This window comes from Manis javanica, chromosome 3, assembly GCF_040802235.1.
Source record: "Manis javanica isolate MJ-LG chromosome 3, MJ_LKY, whole genome shotgun sequence".
Taxonomy (NCBI): Eukaryota; Metazoa; Chordata; class Mammalia; order Pholidota; family Manidae; genus Manis; species Manis javanica.
In genome coordinates this window covers 65,904,938-65,923,759 of record NC_133158.1, presented here as the reverse complement: position 1 = coordinate 65,923,759, position 18,822 = coordinate 65,904,938, and the positions used below count along the sequence as shown (strand labels likewise).

The 18,822-nt window shown below is 35.0% G+C and overlaps 1 protein-coding gene across 24 annotated transcripts in view; it reads right to left on the bottom strand.

Annotated features, from left to right (window-relative positions):
- ZBTB20 (zinc finger and BTB domain containing 20) overlaps positions 1-18,822 on the bottom strand; it is an 832,086-nt gene that overhangs the window by 469,268 nt on the left and 343,996 nt on the right. For 3 of the 24 annotated variants that reach the window (XM_073231626.1, XM_073231625.1, XM_073231631.1), the window contains exon 5: positions 16,500-16,657. The exons of the other annotated variants lie outside the window; for them this stretch is intronic. The gene's annotated coding sequence lies outside the window, so the exon portion shown is untranslated. The remainder of the gene's footprint in view (positions 1-16,499; positions 16,658-18,822) is intronic. 24 annotated transcript variants of the gene reach the window in all.

Genomic DNA, 18,822 nt, shown 5'->3' with positions numbered 1-18,822 from the left:
ATGCCAATTCTTCCCTAGATCAGACATCAGATTCCCTCACTTCCATTTTAAGAAAATAATAGATGGGATTGGATATCTGTTTAGGCTATCTTACTAATTAAACACACTGATACTAACTATAAAAATATCTAAAAGTTACTAAGCACTAACCCTGTGGAAGGCACTGTTGTAATCATTTTTATATATTATTTAGTGCTCACAACAACATTAGATTACATATAAGGAAACTGAGGTAAAGTGAAGTTAAGTAACTTGCTCAAAGTTAACAGGCTAGCAAAGTTAACAGAATTCAAACCAGACACTCCAAACCCATCCAGCTTTTCTGGACTGTACATCCTTTATACGAAACAGGGGTGAGCAAACTTTTTCTATAAAGGGCTAGATCATAAATATTTTAGGCTTTGTGGGTCAAAAGGCAAAATCAAGACTGCTGTATTACGTATTATGTACTTATATAACGAGAAGACAAACCACATATTTTTAATAAAATGATTCAATTAAAAATATTTAACTTAAAATTTTCAATTAAAATTTAAGTAAAATTAAAATAAATCACATTGTTATTTTATTAACAAATATAAAATATAATACTAATTAAGCAAAGTAAATATTTACTTTTTCACAATACAGGTCTACTAATGATAAGAATGGAATTCTTTTTTGGAGGATAATATTTTGCTTAGCTGGGGTTGAAAGACAGTGACCTTATCATGAAATCAATTGCAAATGGTCATTTGTAAAAACCATTCTTACCTCATAGGCCATACAAAACAAATCACAGCTGGATTTGGCTCATGGGCCGAGTTTACCAGTCTCTGAGCTAGAAATTGTCATTGTACTAGATGATTTCTGAGAACTCTTTCAACTTCAAGATTTGTACTGGTACTATCTCATTTCACAAGCAGAGTAATTTTGATTTTTCAATGCCTTCAGTACATTTTGATAAAGAGTAAAATCTCTAAACTCTCTATATATTACAATAATTAAAGGAATGGATGAATGTAACTGTAGCATCAAATATTTATATCTGCCTTGCAGACTATTGTTTTCTTAATTTTCTTAGGACAATTTAGATTTTATTGCATTTCCACAGGCCCCTTTAAATATCATCACAGAGGAACAGCTTTTTGTTGACAAGGTATTTGAGTGGTGTGTTAGAGGCAGGGAGAAAATCAGGATAGTCTTACAGCAAAACAAGAAAAAAGTAAATACAATCTGTAGATAGTTTCCTAGTGAAAGGAATCTTTATACGACCAAACTTTGTGTTTCTATAGTAATATTTGGTACCTTAAACTAATAGTCTAAATTCATACTTTGCATAAATTGGTGCTGAATTTGCAAACTGTGGTTTTACATTGCTTCATTTATTATATTTTTGTTATTATTATTGAAACTTCTATGGATTGTCATGAACGTTTCTTAAGAATCTTCTAGACTCACTGGTAGTTTTCATAGGACATAGTAAAAACCAATGGCTGCTAGCATACACAGAATCTTTTCAACATATACAAAAAGTAGTGTTTTCTTGTCCTTACCTAGAGCAAAAAGATCAAGAACTTACTGTTGCATATTCATTTACACTCAACTGCCTATTTATAAAAAAAAAAGAATTAAAAAGCCAGTGTATGATATGGGTATAATTCATTTTATTGTGTTTTGCTTTATTGCACTTCACAGATATTGCGGTTTTTACAAATAAGGTTTGTGGCAATCCTGCCTCAAACAAGTCTACATCCTAGCCATTTTCCAACAGCATTTGCTCAGTCTGTGCCTCTGTGTCACTTTATTAATTCTCACAGTACTTTTTCATTATTATTATATTTCATATAGCTTTTTAATTATTATTATATTTGTTACTGTGATCTGTGATCAATGATCTTTGATGTCACTCCTATAATTGTATTGGGATGCCATGAACCGGGCTCATATAAGGCAGCGAAGTTAATAGACAAAGGTTATATGTGTCCTAATAGCCCCACCAACCAGCCATGCCCCCTCTCTCTTTCTCCTTGGGCCTCCCTATTCCCTGAGATACAATATTGAAAATAGGCCAATTAATAACTCTACAATGGCTTCTAAGTGTTCAAGAGAAAGTCAGAGTCAATGGATGAGACCAACTTCTTGCTGTCTCATTTTAAGAAATTGTCGCAGCCCCCAAACCTTCAGTAACCACCACCTTGGCCAGTCAGCAGCCTTCAACACTGAGGCAAGACCTCCCACCAGCAAAAAGATTATACTTGCTGATAGATCAGGTGATGTTTAGCATTTATTTTAGCAATAAATATTTTTAAATTAAGGTATATATATATTGTATTTTTAAACATAATATTATTGCATGCCTAACAGACTACAGTACAGTGTAAATATAATTTTTACATACACTGGGAAACTAAAAAATTCATTTGACTCACCTTATTGTGATATTGACTGTTTTGTGGTGGTGTGAAAAAGAATCCACACTATCTTTGTGGTAAATTGTATTTGAGGTCAAATGTCACATGATTTATCAATTATTTAAGGTAGAATTGAACACTTCTGTAATAATCAAAGTGTTAGAAAATTACCAATTCTTGATGATTTTATAGAAACTTACAGATGGAATATGGTATCTGGTTCCAGATGGAGTTAATGACCTATAAAATAGTTCTATTGTGCAAATTTGTTGATGGTGCTAAAGAGGTTGGCCCTAGCAAAATTGTTAAGTCTTCAAAAAGCTTTACTTTCTCGACATTCTATTATATACTTTCCCCAAATGTGTGTGTGTGTGTGTGTGTGTGTGTGTGTGTGTGTGTGTGTGTGTGTGTAATTTATTTTCCCAGGTAAAAGTGAGTTAATAAATCAATTCATGCCATTTTATATATAGTTCTTAATGGTTCTTCCAAAGCAATATTTTAATTTTGATGGTGGTATTTTTAACTTGATTTTTTTTAACTGCATACTTCTCTTCCCAAAACAAATATACATAAAATAAAGTTTTTAAAAATTTGTAAACAATACCACCACTTAAAAATAAATATTAACAAGATGTGAAAGAATCTCTCTCTGTCTCCGCAAACTTCCTCAGTCACCCCCTAAGGTAACCAGTTTGGAGTATATCCTTCCCATTCTTGGAGATAGCTATATTTCACTCTGTATCAATGAAAAATTAGAGAATTACCTATATTAACTTATAATGTCTATGTAAATGTAAAATATATTGTGAAAATCATTTCAGAGCAGTATATTTGGATCTATTTTATGCTTTGTAGTGGCTAGATATAGTCTGATAAAACAATGTACTATTAAGCCATTTATCTTTTGATGGAAATTCAGTATGCTTTGAAATTTTTGCTATTATAAATAAAGCTGCAATGAAAATTATTGTAATAAATGTGCAAATATTTCTATGATAAGAATAGTAGAAATGGATTGCTAGATCTTAAGATATAGTGCTTTAAGAAATTTTTTTTGAAGGAAAATCTTTTACGATTTAAAATACCAAGTACTTTGGTTAATAAAATTATTACCATTATTTAACACCTAACATTCTAAGCAGTATGGTATGCTCTTTAAAGGCACTAATACATATACATTTCAATATATAAAGTTTGTTACACAGAGAAATTCTAAGTGTCCAGTTCTGAAAGACATTCATTGCCATACTTTGGAGTTGAATTACACTCCTCTGAGCAATAAGGAGTCATTGAAAGTTTCTGAGTAGGGAATGTCCACCTTCCTCATTCCAAAAAAGTCATTTCTAGCAAGAGAAGAGAGGAAAGGGACCCACCCAGCTCAAGGGGACATATTAAATGGTATTTAGAATGCCCAGGACTGGACAATGGAGAGCAATCCTTGAAAAGGGCTAACATTTCTAGGCTTAACACAGAACCAAATTCTGTACCCAAAAACTGAAGCAAAGTGGCAGCCTTAGCAGGAGATAAGCATTTCCTTTCAAGTACTATCAGACAGACAGTAGTAACCTGCTTAGAGAAAATGCAGATTAAGGATGTGCTTTCCCATCTCTTTTATTGTTTCCAATGGTCTCCGTTTAGCCAGTATAAATTGGAGAAGGTAGGAGTGACATAGGACCAGTTTAAAAAATAAACACAATGTGTTCAAGCTTAAAATCTATGCTTTAGTTGAGAATTTTTGCTTTGGTTACTCACAAAAGGAAAAAACCTGAAATAAATGGACCAAAAACCAACTAAGCTTTTGAGGATACTGTATTGCCAAAGATACCAGAATAAGAAAAAAAGATGAGATAGAGCATAACTGGAGCAGGCCTCTTCCAGCAGGATGGTGCTATTCACAGAGACACGAGGAATCAAGATCTCTTACTGAAATGTAGATGGCTAGTGGATTTCCATTTGGAAATGGTTGCATTTGTAAGTTGGTAGCTGAGATGATAGGTTAAGGTCAGACTTGAGATATAAGTCTGGGAGTCATCAGCATGTAAGCAGAATTTAAAGCTGTTGGATTGGATGAGCTCATCTAGGGCGTATAATGGAGCAAAGGAGGATCTAACAAAAGAGAATGACAAGTCAGTAAGGCAGGAGGAAAATCAGGAGAGTGTGAACTCATAGAAGCTGAGCAGTGATACTATTTTTTTAAAAAAAAGGAAATTAGATATTTTGAAATGCTTCTGAGAGGTTGAATAAGATGAAAATAGGCCTTTACATCAGGGTACAGACAATGTCCTACTGCAAAGAAGAATAATAAATTAGTTAATTATGTCATATTATGATCTGAAGTAAAATGTGTTAAGAATAGGAAACAATATCTTTCTTGCTATGCTGGTAGGTAAATGTAATTCTTGGAAACACACAATATTCGTTTTTAATTTTTAAGCTGGAAGGAATTTTAAAGGTTATCTAGACCAACTTGCTAACTTTATGGACAAGGAAACAAATCTAGAGGTGAAATGACTCGCCAGGGCTTCAAAGCTACAAAATGGCATCAGTGGGGCCACAGTGCAAGTCTCGTGCTCCAGGATAGGATTTTTTCTCTAAAAGAAAATGTGGGTTCACTGACATAAATTCATTTTCATTTTTTCCAAAATATTATTTTAAAGGAAAGAGCAAGACTCATTCAATACCTGATGGGCTAATCTCAAAGAATTTTATTTCAGCAACCACATTCTCAAGATAGAGAAGCACAAACAGAACTATAATTCAGTATTTTTCCAGAATGCCCTTCACTCATTGTAAATGTGTTTTTCCTACTGTACCATGTGTTTTTCAACTAACTGGCAAGAAAGAGCAAGCAACCAAAAAACATGTATTGAATGAGTATGTTAATTTTCTTATACCCGATACTCAGTATTTCTATAGGTACAGACACTATTTTAAACTACTTTAGAATTTAGATATAGAGAGGTGAAATTGTTTAGATCATCAAGAATGAAATTTCTGAGTAAATTAAATGAATATACTATCATAGGGAAAAACGGCTATTCTGAGAAGAATAGGGAAAAAGTAACAAAATCAGAAATATAAAAATAATAGACCACATTCTTTTTCCCACTGGAAAAAAGTATATAACAATAGAATATCTCAAAAAAAACAGGAGCCAGGAAAGATTATGGCCTTCAAATCACATTATTATCTCTAGCTTTAAAAAGTATATGTAAAAGAAAACAAGTGTTTCTACTATATACCTATTACAATGACTAAAATAAAAGATATTGACAATACCCAGTATTGACAAGGATGTGGAGCAACTTATACATTTCTGGTGGGAATGTAAATGGTACAACTACTCAGAAAGACAGTTTGGCAGTTGTTTATAAAATTAAACATACATACAGCACCTAACCTAGCAATCCAATTCCTGGATATTTACTTTAGAGAATGATAACTTATGTTCTCACCAAATCCTGTAAACAAACACTTATAGCAGTTCTTTTCATAACTGCCCCCAAACTGGAAAAGAAAACTGAGTGTCTTTCAATGGACAAATGGATAAACATTCTGTGGTGGATCATTACAAAGGAATACTACTCAGCCACTAAAAAGAAATAAATCATCGATGAGTCTTAAAAGCATTATGCTGAGTAAAAGAAGCCAGCTTCAAAAGGTTACATACTATATGATTCCATTTATATGGCACTCTTCAGAAAGACACAACTATAGGGATAAAGAAGAGACTTGTGGTTGCCAGGGGCTGGCGGCTGGGAGGGATAAAGGGATGGCACAAAGGAGTCCTTTGGAATGGAGATGGATTGTGGTGGTGGTGGTGGTGGGGCTGTTACACAAATCTATACATGTGTTAAAATTTAGAGAACTGTAAGCCAAAAAATGTATACAAGTCAATAAAAATGTTCAACATTTTCAAGAGGAAAAAAAAAGTAAGCATCTGGCTTACATGTATTGAATTATTGAAAAATATGGACTCCTCCAAAGCTATGGCTTCTCCTACCGAGAGGGATAATTTGGTAAGTGATAGTATTGTTGGTGAAAAAGAAACCTGCAGTTCTGCCGCTGCCATCAGTTGACAAAAAGGAGAATTCTAATATAGCGACAAGCATTTAATAATAATCCTGTTTATTTAAAACTTGGTCTCTGTAATTTATTACAGTCATTACTGCTTGTGAATCAAGGATAATACCAGTGCTTGAATTTCATAAGTATGACAGGTCTCAACAGCAAAGACTATTACTTAAACTAATAAAATATTATATTTCATAAAGCCCTAATGATTCTGTGAATAGACTACTTGGTTCAACTGTGCCTCTGAACCCTGTAACTGCAATCCGTTTTCACTGAAATTTCTTGAAAGTTTTCAAATGTAACAATGTGCACTGGTTTTACTGCTGTAAAACATACATAAAATAAAACTTGCTGCTTTCACCATTTTTAGGTGTACAGTTCAGCACATCCACATCACGGTGCAACCATCACAACCTTCTATCTCTAGAACTTTTTCATCTTCCCAAAATGAAACTCTACCCATTAAAAATTAACTTCTCACTCTTCCCTCCTCCCAGTCTGTTAAACTCTATTCTACTTTCTGTCCATGAATTTGACTAGTCTAGGCACCTCACGTAAGTGGAATCCTAAAATATTTGCCCTTTTGTGTCCACGTTATTTTACTTAGCATAATGTCTTCAAAGTTCATCCATGTTGAGGCATGTGTCTGAATTTCACTTCTTTTTAAGACTGAATAATATTCTGTTATACATAAATAGCACATTTTGCTTATCTACTCAGCATTGATGGCCATTTGGTTTGTTTCCATATTTTGTTTCCATACACCATACTTGTTTCCATACACCATACATCCCTTTGACTCTGTTGTCTGCCACCATCTTATTCCCCACAAATCAGACTCAAGGTATATTCTGATGACTTTTAGCAATGCAAGACATTTCATTTACAATAGTCATATTTAAAGAGGACTTTAAAAATTTGGTCAAGTAGGCTTAGTTTCTAAGAATTAGTATGATAATAGCAATTTTATATTTATCAAATATTTGTTCAAGTTTAGTCATTAGCTTAATGTGTGTGTTCATGTGTATGTCACATGCATGTGACTGTGATGATACATAGAAGTATATTATGCATAATTTAAAGCTTTATTATTGTCTAGTTAAGAAGGTAGTCATTATTCAGAAAAATGGTTTCCCAGTTGTGAAGCAGCATGTTAAACTTAACTGAAAATTTGAGACAAAAGAAGAGTTTGGTTCTTTCAAGGGTCTGGCATGCAGCTAAACTGCACCCGTGACCAATTAAAACAGAGTATCTGGGGTGGGACCCATGCATTGGTATTTTTTTTTAATTTTACAGGTAATTTTAAAGTGAGCAAAGATTAGGAACCTCTGAGCTAGAGGAAAGTCTGAGTGAGGGGGAGCCAGGAGCAAATGAGGGAAAGTAACGGTGGAAGACGGTTAAGGACCTGGAGCAGACAGAGATGAAGGGAAGCTAAGCTGAGAACTGTAAGTGACAGAGGAAACACTCAAGCTGGAGGAAATTAAGTGGCCTTATACTTAAAGGTGGAAGAGCAGAAGGGGTGTCAACTGTAAGCACTATTAACATCTACATTCTAAAGAGCTGCAGAACCTAAACTAGAGCAGAAGCAATTCAAGCAGTCCAAGGGAGACATAAGGTGAGAGGAAGATAAATTGGTAAATATTTAAAGGAATAGAAGATTGTAGAGTGCTTTGGCAATAGACAGTTATGTACAGTTTTTGTTCCATCTAAATGTTTATAGAAACTGGGCTCTGTAAGTGGAATGTGAAGCAATTTATCATCTAAGTAAGCATTTTATATACAAAAGCATAGTTTGAATATATCCAATGACCTGCCTTGTTTCTTTTGCTACTCATACCCCAAGGGACAAAAGTTCTGTCTGAACTCTTACTAATCCCTCACCAGCAACTAGATAATGAGCCATCTACCTCACAACCCTCCTCTCCTACCACTCCACCAGAGCTGAAGGGCTGCTTGAGTGCTGAGATGACCAGGACATTACACCACAGCAGCAGTTTATAAAGAAAACAAATTCTCAGCAAGAATATCATATCACTCAAACTTGAGGTGAAATTTTGAGATACTACCATTAATCTGATCAAAAACAGAAAGACAGAAAGAAGGATATCCCAAAAGCACCTTTCCCTTTTCTCTTTCTTACCTGACATTAGGGAAAATGAAAAAAATGGAAGAGAAATGAATAATAACCACCTGGAAACAAACACTTCATATTTTCTATGTTTTGTAACTTGCTTTTTTCCCCCTTTACATATATAAGCACTTTCTTAGCAGATGAACATAGCTTCATAAACATTTGTTTTTCTAACCACTCTGCTATTACTTGACATCTTTCCAGATGGAGTTACTGTTTTCACTAGTGATGGGGGCACAGGTAGGAGTCACAGAACATAAATAGAAATGCACATTGTTTGTGTGAGTCCCGTAAAGTGCCTCCCCTAGACACAGGGCAGAGAAGGGGACCTGCATCTTTGGGCAAGCTTGTGACAATCAGCTGCTTGTTGACCTCCTCAGCTCCCTGGAGTTGAGAGCAACAAACATAACTGTGAGCATATTCAAAAGAGATTTCTCCAGAACTGTAAATGGTTCAGTCTGAGTCAGCACTGTCTAAATGGAAGAAGACAGCTGGCTGACTGGAAGTACCAAGCACACCCAGCCCACCCGGGGTAGGACTCATGATAGACCAGGGAAGACTTCCACAGATGTAAAGAAGGGGCTGGAATGTCAGAATACATTTTGTTTTTTTCTTCATGCTTCCCAGGCCCCTAACCAGCCACTTTCTTTCCACTCTTCCACCCTCTCTCCTTTTTCATTTGGAAGTTCTTTCTCTCTCCCCTTCCCTCTATTTCTCTCTCTCCTCTCTCTCCATCCCATTCTTTCTCTCCCTCCTTTTTATTTAAGCTACTATCATAACCTGCTATCACATGAAGTAAAATATATCTGTTTATCATTAGTTGTGGTTATCATATTACAACTGTGTTTCAAATTTAGCTCATGGTGCCTCTGTCCTCTGTCCACAAAGGTCAGGTCATTGTTAGGACTACTCTATGATGGGATCTAGAAGGTACTGAGTCTAGGAAATACAGTACCTCAGACTTTATAGTCCTCTCTAGCCTGATTCCAGTTTGGATGGTTGCCCATCTTATTGGCTCAAGTCTATTCAAGTCCATTCTAAAGGGGCCCTTTGGTGCTTTATAGGGGAACCTATGAGTTCTGGGTCTGCACCTTTGATCACTTAAATTCCTGTGACTTTTCTGTTGGGAATACAGTCCTGAAACCTTGTCTTGCAGAGGTGTTATTATTATTTTTTTCTCAGTGAGAGAAATAGAATTCAGGAAGTCTAGTGAGATTTAAAACAGAACGAAACAACTAAGACACATCCAATAAGGAGTATAGGATTCAGCAGAAAAATTTTGACCTGGGCTGAGAGGATTAGTGACAGCTTTTGTAAAGGAAAGTGAGAAAAAGGTAGGAGAAACATTGGGGTAGCTCTAACGGGGAGACATATTGTGGGTGAGAAAGAATTCTGTAGGTTTTTTGAGCATTTTGTAGGTTATATATACAGAAAGGAACCTATAGTAAAGAATCAGCTTACTTTTAATAACTTTTGCTTGCTCATCTGTTAGTTCTTTGTATGTGATTCCATGTATGAACCTACACCATGAAAGGGCTCAGCTTTACACACACATAAAAATTAACATACACACACATAATTATACATCATATCTGTTAGCAAGAACTAGGACCATTGTAGAGCTCAGGAAATATTTGTTGAGTAAATGAATCAATCTACCCAGAGAATGGAGTTCACACTCTGGCAATGGAAGTTGAAATAATGCAATGAAACTAAAATTTCTGTATGGTGATCAGTTTTCTCAGGCTGCTTTTCCAAGAAATAAAAGGTAGCAATTGAAAAATATATTTTATGTATGCATTTTCTTATCTTATTTTTGTAATAAATGCTCATTATAACTAGTCCTTTCTTGTTCTCAACCCTGTGAGACGGCCATTGTGAGGAATATGGTATGTAATTTTCTGTAGCTTTTTTTATGTCTACTCACGTAACATACACATTTACCCATAAATATTCATGAACCTGAAAATTTGCTCATATCATTTAATAAATTATGGTAATCTTTCCAGGTCAATAGTAATAGATACAATTCTTTCTTTTTCTAAGGGAATACTTTTCAATAACATCTGTCCATATCACACAGTATCAATGGTCAAATAAATGAATTCACTATATATTTTTTGAACAAATTTTATTAAATTTCACTAAATTTTTATACTGGATACTCAAACATTTACTGAACACTTATCTGGTACCAGTTTCAGTGACCAAGAAAATCAGTAAGATACTCATGGTTCTTCCCCTCAAGGAAATTCACTGTCTCATATAGGAGCTTTTTTTTTTTTTAACTTGAGAACTGCTCATAGAATTTATAGTAAAGAATACTTTTAAAATAAATTTTTAGGAGTAATATATCACTGTCAATTCATTCTGAGTCATTGTTTCCAGTGTATGAACAGTACTTAGCAGCACAAGAGTACTTCCCTATATGGCAACTCAAAAAACAAACTAATTTCCAACCACTAAGACCTCAGATAAAGCACCTTACTCCTGAGACCTCAAACTGATTTATAATTCTACTAATACTTTTACTGTAATAGTAATACATGATATTTATGAACTAACTTTATTCCATGGAGCTCTAAATACTTCATATATATCATTTGACTTCTTTGCATAATGTCTGTAAGATAGAGAAAAGTGTCCCCTGCAGATAAGGAAAATGATGTAAACACAAAACTGTTTGACAGTATCTGAATCAAGTCTTCAGACAGTCAGCCCCATGCTCTTTCCTCTCAATTACACTTGCTGTCTCCCTAGTGGTAACTGCAGTGATAATGTGGATAGTATTATGTCATCAATCCGAGAATCTCATATAGCATAATAGGTTCAGTTCTTATTAAAAAACAAGAGCTTTTCATGCAAACTATTTCTCTATCTGCTAAAAGAACTTGTACAGGAAACATTCCTGACAAATTTTCTAGGTAAGATACAACTAAGTTTGGCCAGTCTAGTTGACCCCTCGCACTCCCAGTGCTACAGTGGATATGACAGATGTAGCATTAAATGTGTAACTCAGGTTCACAACTGGTCCTGCCAGCCCTAATCCTAAGAAGAGAACAGAACTCTGATAGCAACAATAATGGCAACATATATTGATCATTTAATAAAGTCTTAGAATATTCAAATAAGGTAATCAAAGAACAGTTCAGTAGTTGTAGCAAAGATTAAGCAAATTTCATATGGTCAATTTAGTGCAACTGCAAACTAGTAAACAACACTCAAAACCCTAAATCTCCTAATGCTCAGTACTATCACAGGACTGAAATTATTTTCCTACATCTTTGAAAACATTTTATCATAGGAGGTTTATAACTGAGAATATGATACTAACCAGAAGTTTGATCATTCTGTATTTAATTTCTCATGGACTATCAGTTCAGTGTGGCCTACTCCCTTTTCCAGTTGACTTAAAGAATGGGGCTTTCAAATTTTCATTGGGATATGTGAAGGGCACATGCATTTGTAACCAATGTGCTGCAACCTGAAGGTAACACTTTATTGTTCTTGAGAAACATAGGCCTAATTCCCTGGAGATTGACTGTTTCAAAGAGTCACAAGTCTCCTGATTGTTTCTTATCAGTCTTAAAGAAATTAGATAAGCTTCTTTCCTCTTACAAAAGCTTTTTCCTCACTCAAAATTCCTTTGAGAACAAAACATTGAATGAGAAATGGATTTTTAACAAAATATTGTAAGACTGTTGAAGACATTTTGTTTTATTTTGCTTTTTCCTGAGGAGACCCAGTAGTTCAAAGGATATATTAATGAGCTTTCTGATCTAGGGCTACTGGCAAAATGTGGCAAAAAGCAAGTCTGAGCCAAAGAACAAAGTCCCTTCTGTGAAGCAGGAAGGGTTGCTTTTCATTGGATTATTTTAGAAGATTTAGCTAGACTCTGTCACACAGAAAGACTCAGAGGTCAAACTCAAGAAGTGGAAGGGAAAAGACAACAATTCTAGGACCGTAACAGGTAAACACTGCTTCTAACTGCCTTAAACTTGTTATGTATACTGGTGCTATTCTCCAGTGACAGCCAGCTTTAAAATAATTGTCCAAGTGCATAAATAATAGACAATGACCTCCTCAGAAATGGAAGTATATGTTTGCAGTGTTGCTAAATTTAACACATGGAAGAAAATTCTGGTTCATATTTACAGTGGGACCTGCCAGCATGTGTTTCATTCATATCTCCTTCTTTCCCTTGCTTTTACCATGTTGTTCACTTCTAATATAGTCTTCAGTGGTCATTAGAAAACAATAATAACAATTCACAATAACAGAATTTCACAGTTTTGCATTCATTCTGTAGCAATAATGTTGAGCACTTTCATTGACCTATATCTCTGTTCAGTCTTACAAAGCTTCAAGTAAGTTATTCTGAAGAAGGAAACTGTGAAACTTACTCTTTATTATTGGTTTAACAAATACAATGGTTTTACATCTTTCATTTTTCAAAGGGGTTTTAAGTATGATTTAGTTCATAGATGCATAGATCTAGGTGATACCATTATCTGTGATATCATGGGGGTCTTGGGAAGAGACTCACAATGAGTCAAAATGATGCAGAGAATGAAAAATAATGTCATGGATCTGACTTATCTTCCCAGCTCCTCATTTCTCAAAGAAGAAAACATTGTTTTTATTTCCAGACTATATGATACAACTTCATTATAAGAGCACCCTCTCAACACACTCTCTTTCTTCTTGGGAAGTCTACAAGAACACATACTACAATTCTACTTTGCCAGATAAGGAGCTGAGGTATTCTGACCATCGAAGACTAACCAGCATGCAGAAGAAGAACAGACATGGAGATGGGTGGAATAATGGGAAGAACACGGAGTCAGAATTCTGGCTCAGATTTTTACAAAAATGTACAGGGCAATTTAATCTGAGACTGAGTGTCCTAAATTATAGACCAAGGATTATAACATGTATCTTGAGGCACTGTAGTGAATATTAAAGGTAAAAGCTTTATGTAAATGTGACTCTTTTCTAACCTTCTTAACTTCTTTTGAAGTTTTTCAGACATTTGGACTATTAGAGAACAAATGACCTGCATGATCACATGAACTAAGGTGATAACAAAATGCAAGAGGTAAAAACACCAAGCAGGAGATAGTACAGAGTTTGAATCAGGTCTGCCAACAGGACAAACTCATTGACTTTGCAATCTTGGATGTTACTTAATCTTTCTGAAACTCAGTATTCTTACTATAAAATGGAAATGATTCCTGTGTTGCAGAGGTTGCTGACTGTAGTAGCAAGGATTAGGGGCAACTTTTATAAAGCAACTTGTTCATTAAGTAAACAGCTTGTGCATAATATATATTGTTCAGATTTTCATTAATTAAAGTTTGTCTGTAGCTTCCTCTCCTATACTTAATTCTCCTTTTTCCACCCAAGACTTTGAAAGGGTTTATGCTAGGGTCTTTTGATCATAGATTAGCTGTCTTGACTGTGTTAATCTAGCTTCTTAGAAATGGAGTTACATTTGCCACCTTGACATTAACTATTTAACTGCATGACCTGGATGGGAATTCTGGGCCTGAATTTTGTTCATTTCCAAAACAGGGGGGCTGAAATAAATAATTCCTAAGGTTCTGTATAGCTATAATAGCTTATGATTCTAGTGTCTTTTTACAAATTACAGCAGATAAATCCCCGTATCTTTAGAGCTTAACCTACTTCTTTAAATTTTAATTTTCATATTCCCTCTACTTTATTTCCTCTTTAATTGCAGAAGGGGGTAATTTCTATCACTTTGCAAACAAACCAATATCTCTGTTCTGACTTAGTGGCATTCTAGGATATTAATGCATCATACTTAAAACAGTCTGGATTGTTTTTAATCCAGAAATCCAGTAATATTGTAGGTAGTAATAATGGGGATAATGATGATTCATTTTCAAGGCTATCTATGCTTCCAGGCCCCTGGTACATGATAAGATACAACAAAATTATAAATAAGATTAGGGTTTAACAGTTGAAAATACATTCTAGAAGTAAAACACAGTTTTGGTACTCATTTCTACATTATATAATGAGCACTTAAAAATAAACAAAAATAAAGTCATTCCAGAAGACGAACATCAAAAAACTTCAACAAAGATCCTGGCACTGTTGCAGTTGTAGCTGCATTCATCCCACCGGTTCCTGGACTTGCCATTGGAATGAAGAAGGATACATCTAAGCTGGCCTGTGCATACAGTAAAACAAAAAATTTGACTGGATCTATACTGTCGGAACTCAACCAAGAATTAGGAGAAGTGCAAGTTGCAGGACTCCAAAATCTTGTGACTACAGACTATCTACTGTTAAAAGAACATACGGAATGTGAACAGTTCCCAGGAATGTGTTGTTTTAATTTGTCTGATTTTTCTCAAAATATTCAAATTCAGTTAGACAATATCCATCATATCATTGATAAGTGTTCTAGGGTGCCTAACTGGTTTTTTTGGTTTCACTGGAGATGGCTGGTAATTGTAGATCTGCTTTGGTTATGTAGCTGTAATCCTATTATGTTAATGTCTGTACACAATTTAATTAGTATTTTAAAACCTATACATGCTTATGCTACTCTACAAGAAGATATGTCAAAGAAATAATCAATCTTCCCATGTTTTCTTCCGTCTGCTACTTCTATAGCTTTTCTTCTTCCTTCCTAATTACAACCCTTAAGTAGAATTCGTGCCTCATAACAAAATTACCAAGTATCATAATTCTTCCAAGTGGTAAAGATACCTCAGGACAAATGCTGGGCATAGAAGCCACAGGGTATAAATCTGCAAAGAAGTAAAAAGCTAACCTTTTCAAACAATATTGCTTCTCTCTCACTTACCAACTTTACATTTCCCTGTATGGCCCTGGAAGATGACTGGTTAGCCAGAGACGGGTAAGATTCCTCAAGGGAGGAACAACCTAAGACAGGCACAGTCGCAGGGGGGCCATCAGGTGAGAAATTGGGGATCAACAGAGGCGAGGCTTAGAACCTCACCCCCCCTGTTTTGAGAGAAATCTTCTGCATCCATAGATGTTTTGTTGCTCTTGTCTAGCTTGGATTAATACTTAGTCTATAGGCACACACCTGATCATCTACATTTGTCCTCTTACAGCACTAAACTATGTTTTGTACCTTTATCTTGCATCTACCTACCACTTCAGCATTTTGTTAAAAATAATAATAATAATAATAATAAGGGGGAAATGTGGGATTCACATATAAATCAAGTATAAAAATCAAATGAATATTCATATTTGACCTGATTGTTTATAGTTCATAACACGTGATCAAAACCGAAAGTTTCTGTGATGACTGCCCTTGTACTTACTGTTCACCATGTAAGAACTTATTCACTATGTAAGAATTTGTTCACCATGTAACAACTTGTTCGTTATGCTTCAGAAGATTGAAGACTGTTGAGAACTAGGCTTGGGGTTGATTAATGATTGTGCACTGAGTCCCCTATACAGAATTTTATTGTTGTTAAATATGAGAGATGCCCTCTCAAAAAAAAATAAAATAAAATAAATAAACAAAAATAAGAGATCCGTTAACCAACAACAGTTATTAACTAGAAAGGCAATAAAATTAACTTGACCTTACCTTAGAAAGTTGTCAGAGATCTACTTTGGTTATGCAGATGGGAAAACATTGTGAACTATTAGACCTCTGTTTCAGAAGTCCAAGCTCTCCTCAAGCTCAGAAGTAAACCTTTAGTGACGCTTGTAATAAATGTGTAGTTGCTATGAGCTTGTGTATACTGTTTACCTTTGAATTATTTATTTTAATCTTGCTCTATTCTTCAGCCATCTATATGGATATATATATATATATATATATATATATATATATATATATATATATATATATGTCTATAAGTCAAATATGTTGTACTTACGCGTGAGTAAAATGCAGTATTTCCCGAATCTCTCACCTGGCCTTAGTGCATCTCTACATCAACCGGTGTTTCCAAGGAGTGGTAGAAATAGGTGATTACAAGGTGGGTGGAGAGTGAGTGGGCACCTGGACTGGTAAGATTTTGTAGGGCCTTCCAGCCTAGACAGGGTGAGACATGGGCAAACGGGAGTACATGACTTCTTGTAAGTAATAAATGGGTTTATCCCACTTTATTTTTCCCTTTGACTGATTTCGGCTTCAAAGATTTATTTGCCCTGGGCTGGGAACACATGTTCCCCCCAGAGTTACAATATGTAATATGTTATATGTGTGTATATATGTATGTGTGTGTATATATGTATACATATAACTACTCTGTGTTTTTCCAGAGTATTCAGAATACAATCCAAGTCCCTTACCCAAGCTACCACTCTGATCCCACTCTAGTCAGTCTTCTCCTTTGCTCACTTTGTTCTAGCCACACGGAAATCCTTTCATTTCCTTGAATACAAAGTTGGTCCCTGCTTCAGGGCTTTGTCTATGCTATTTCTGTCTGGAGCCTTCTCTCCTTCCCAGCTTCTATCTCCACCCTAAATTCTTTACCTGCCTGATTCTTCCTACCTTTCAACTCTCAACTTACATGACACTTCCTCTGAGAACTATTTCATGAGTACCCACTGGACAGTATAATAGAGCTCCCCACCCATTGTTGTCCTGCATAACTATTAGTTCTTTTCATGAACTGCAATTTGTAATTTTCTAATTATTTGTTCATTTATTTAATTGCTGATTCCCTTGAGAGACTATAAGTTCCATGAGAGTCTAAGGGACCATTTCAATATTCTGAGTATTAAGAATGGTTGAATAATGAATTAATGATTCTATTGTGGTGGATTATGGAGGGTTTACAAATGTTAATTTAATATGGATTCTATACCTAAGGAATTTATTTTCTAGTAAGAAGATAAGGCATCCATATATTGTCAAAAAATACAGAAAGAAATTCATGTCTCCAAAAAAGTGTAGATAAGTGCTGCATTAGTTTCTTAGGATGCTGTAACAAATTACCACAAATGTGTTGACTTAACAGAAACATATTCTCTCTTAGTTTTGAATGCTGGAATTCAAAAATCAAATTGTCAGGAAGGCCAAACAGGTGCTAAGTGTTTGGTTGGTAGGGGAGAGCAGATTGTTTCTAGCTAAGTCGAGGAATTAAGGTTTCATGACTTTTTATGCAATTAAGGTTTCATGGAATTCTGAGCATTTAAAGTGGACCTGTAAAGATGGGTTCCATTTGCATATAGAAAAACAGAATGATGGACATTCCAGATGGCAGAAATAATAGTAATAAAGGTGGGTGAGGGAATTTGGCCTGAGTGTGTGATTTATTAAACCAAAAAATTAAGTCAGAAGTAGGATTAGAACTAGATTTTAGAATGTCATGAATATGAGCTAGAAATTGTTTGGTAATTAATACAGAATTATTAAAGTTTTGTCTGAATGAAGGTGACAGGATCTTAGGGCTCCTGCCTCAGGACACCTAATGGGGGAGCAGTGTTTAGGATGAACCCATCATTCCTCCCCCATCTTTCCCCATTAGGTGATCACTGCAAGTAAGAGAAGATGAAAGCCTGACTGCAAGTAAGAGAAGATGAATTTCCCTCAAAGGGGGAGGAAAATTCACCCAGCTTGGTCACTTTATTGGACATCTGAGAACAGGGAAGGGGGAAGGGAAGAATGACATATTTTAAGTTAAGAAGACCTGGAGAACTGGGATGAAGAAAATTAGAATAGTCAAAACGAGGGATGATTTCTAAGTAGGAGGATGAATTCAAATTTGATATATTGACTCTGAGAAACTAGTGTTGATATCTAGTTGAAGATTTAAATAAGGACATTAGAAGTAAGACTGGAGTTTGGAAGACATACAAGGACTGGAGATATAACTGTGAGTTATCAAATAATTGAAGATTTGGTACATTAGAAAGCAGTATCAAATCATGAAGAGTATGAATGTGGAGTTGGACAGATATAGTCACATACTATCTCTACCATTTACCTGTTGTGTGACCTGGGACAAAGTGCTTAATCCCTCCAGTTTCTCATATACAAAAAGGGGGAAAATAATCTTCTTTAGATTTGCTTTCATATTTTGTTGGCATGATTCCTAGTAAGAAATATATTTATTTTGTAATCCATTATCTTAAAAATATGTAACATACATTCTTTCATAATTTTTTCCTTTAGAAGTATACTGACTGTAATCCTCTAAACTGATTTCATGACCTATAAATGCAACCTACACTTTGGAAAATATGGGCTCC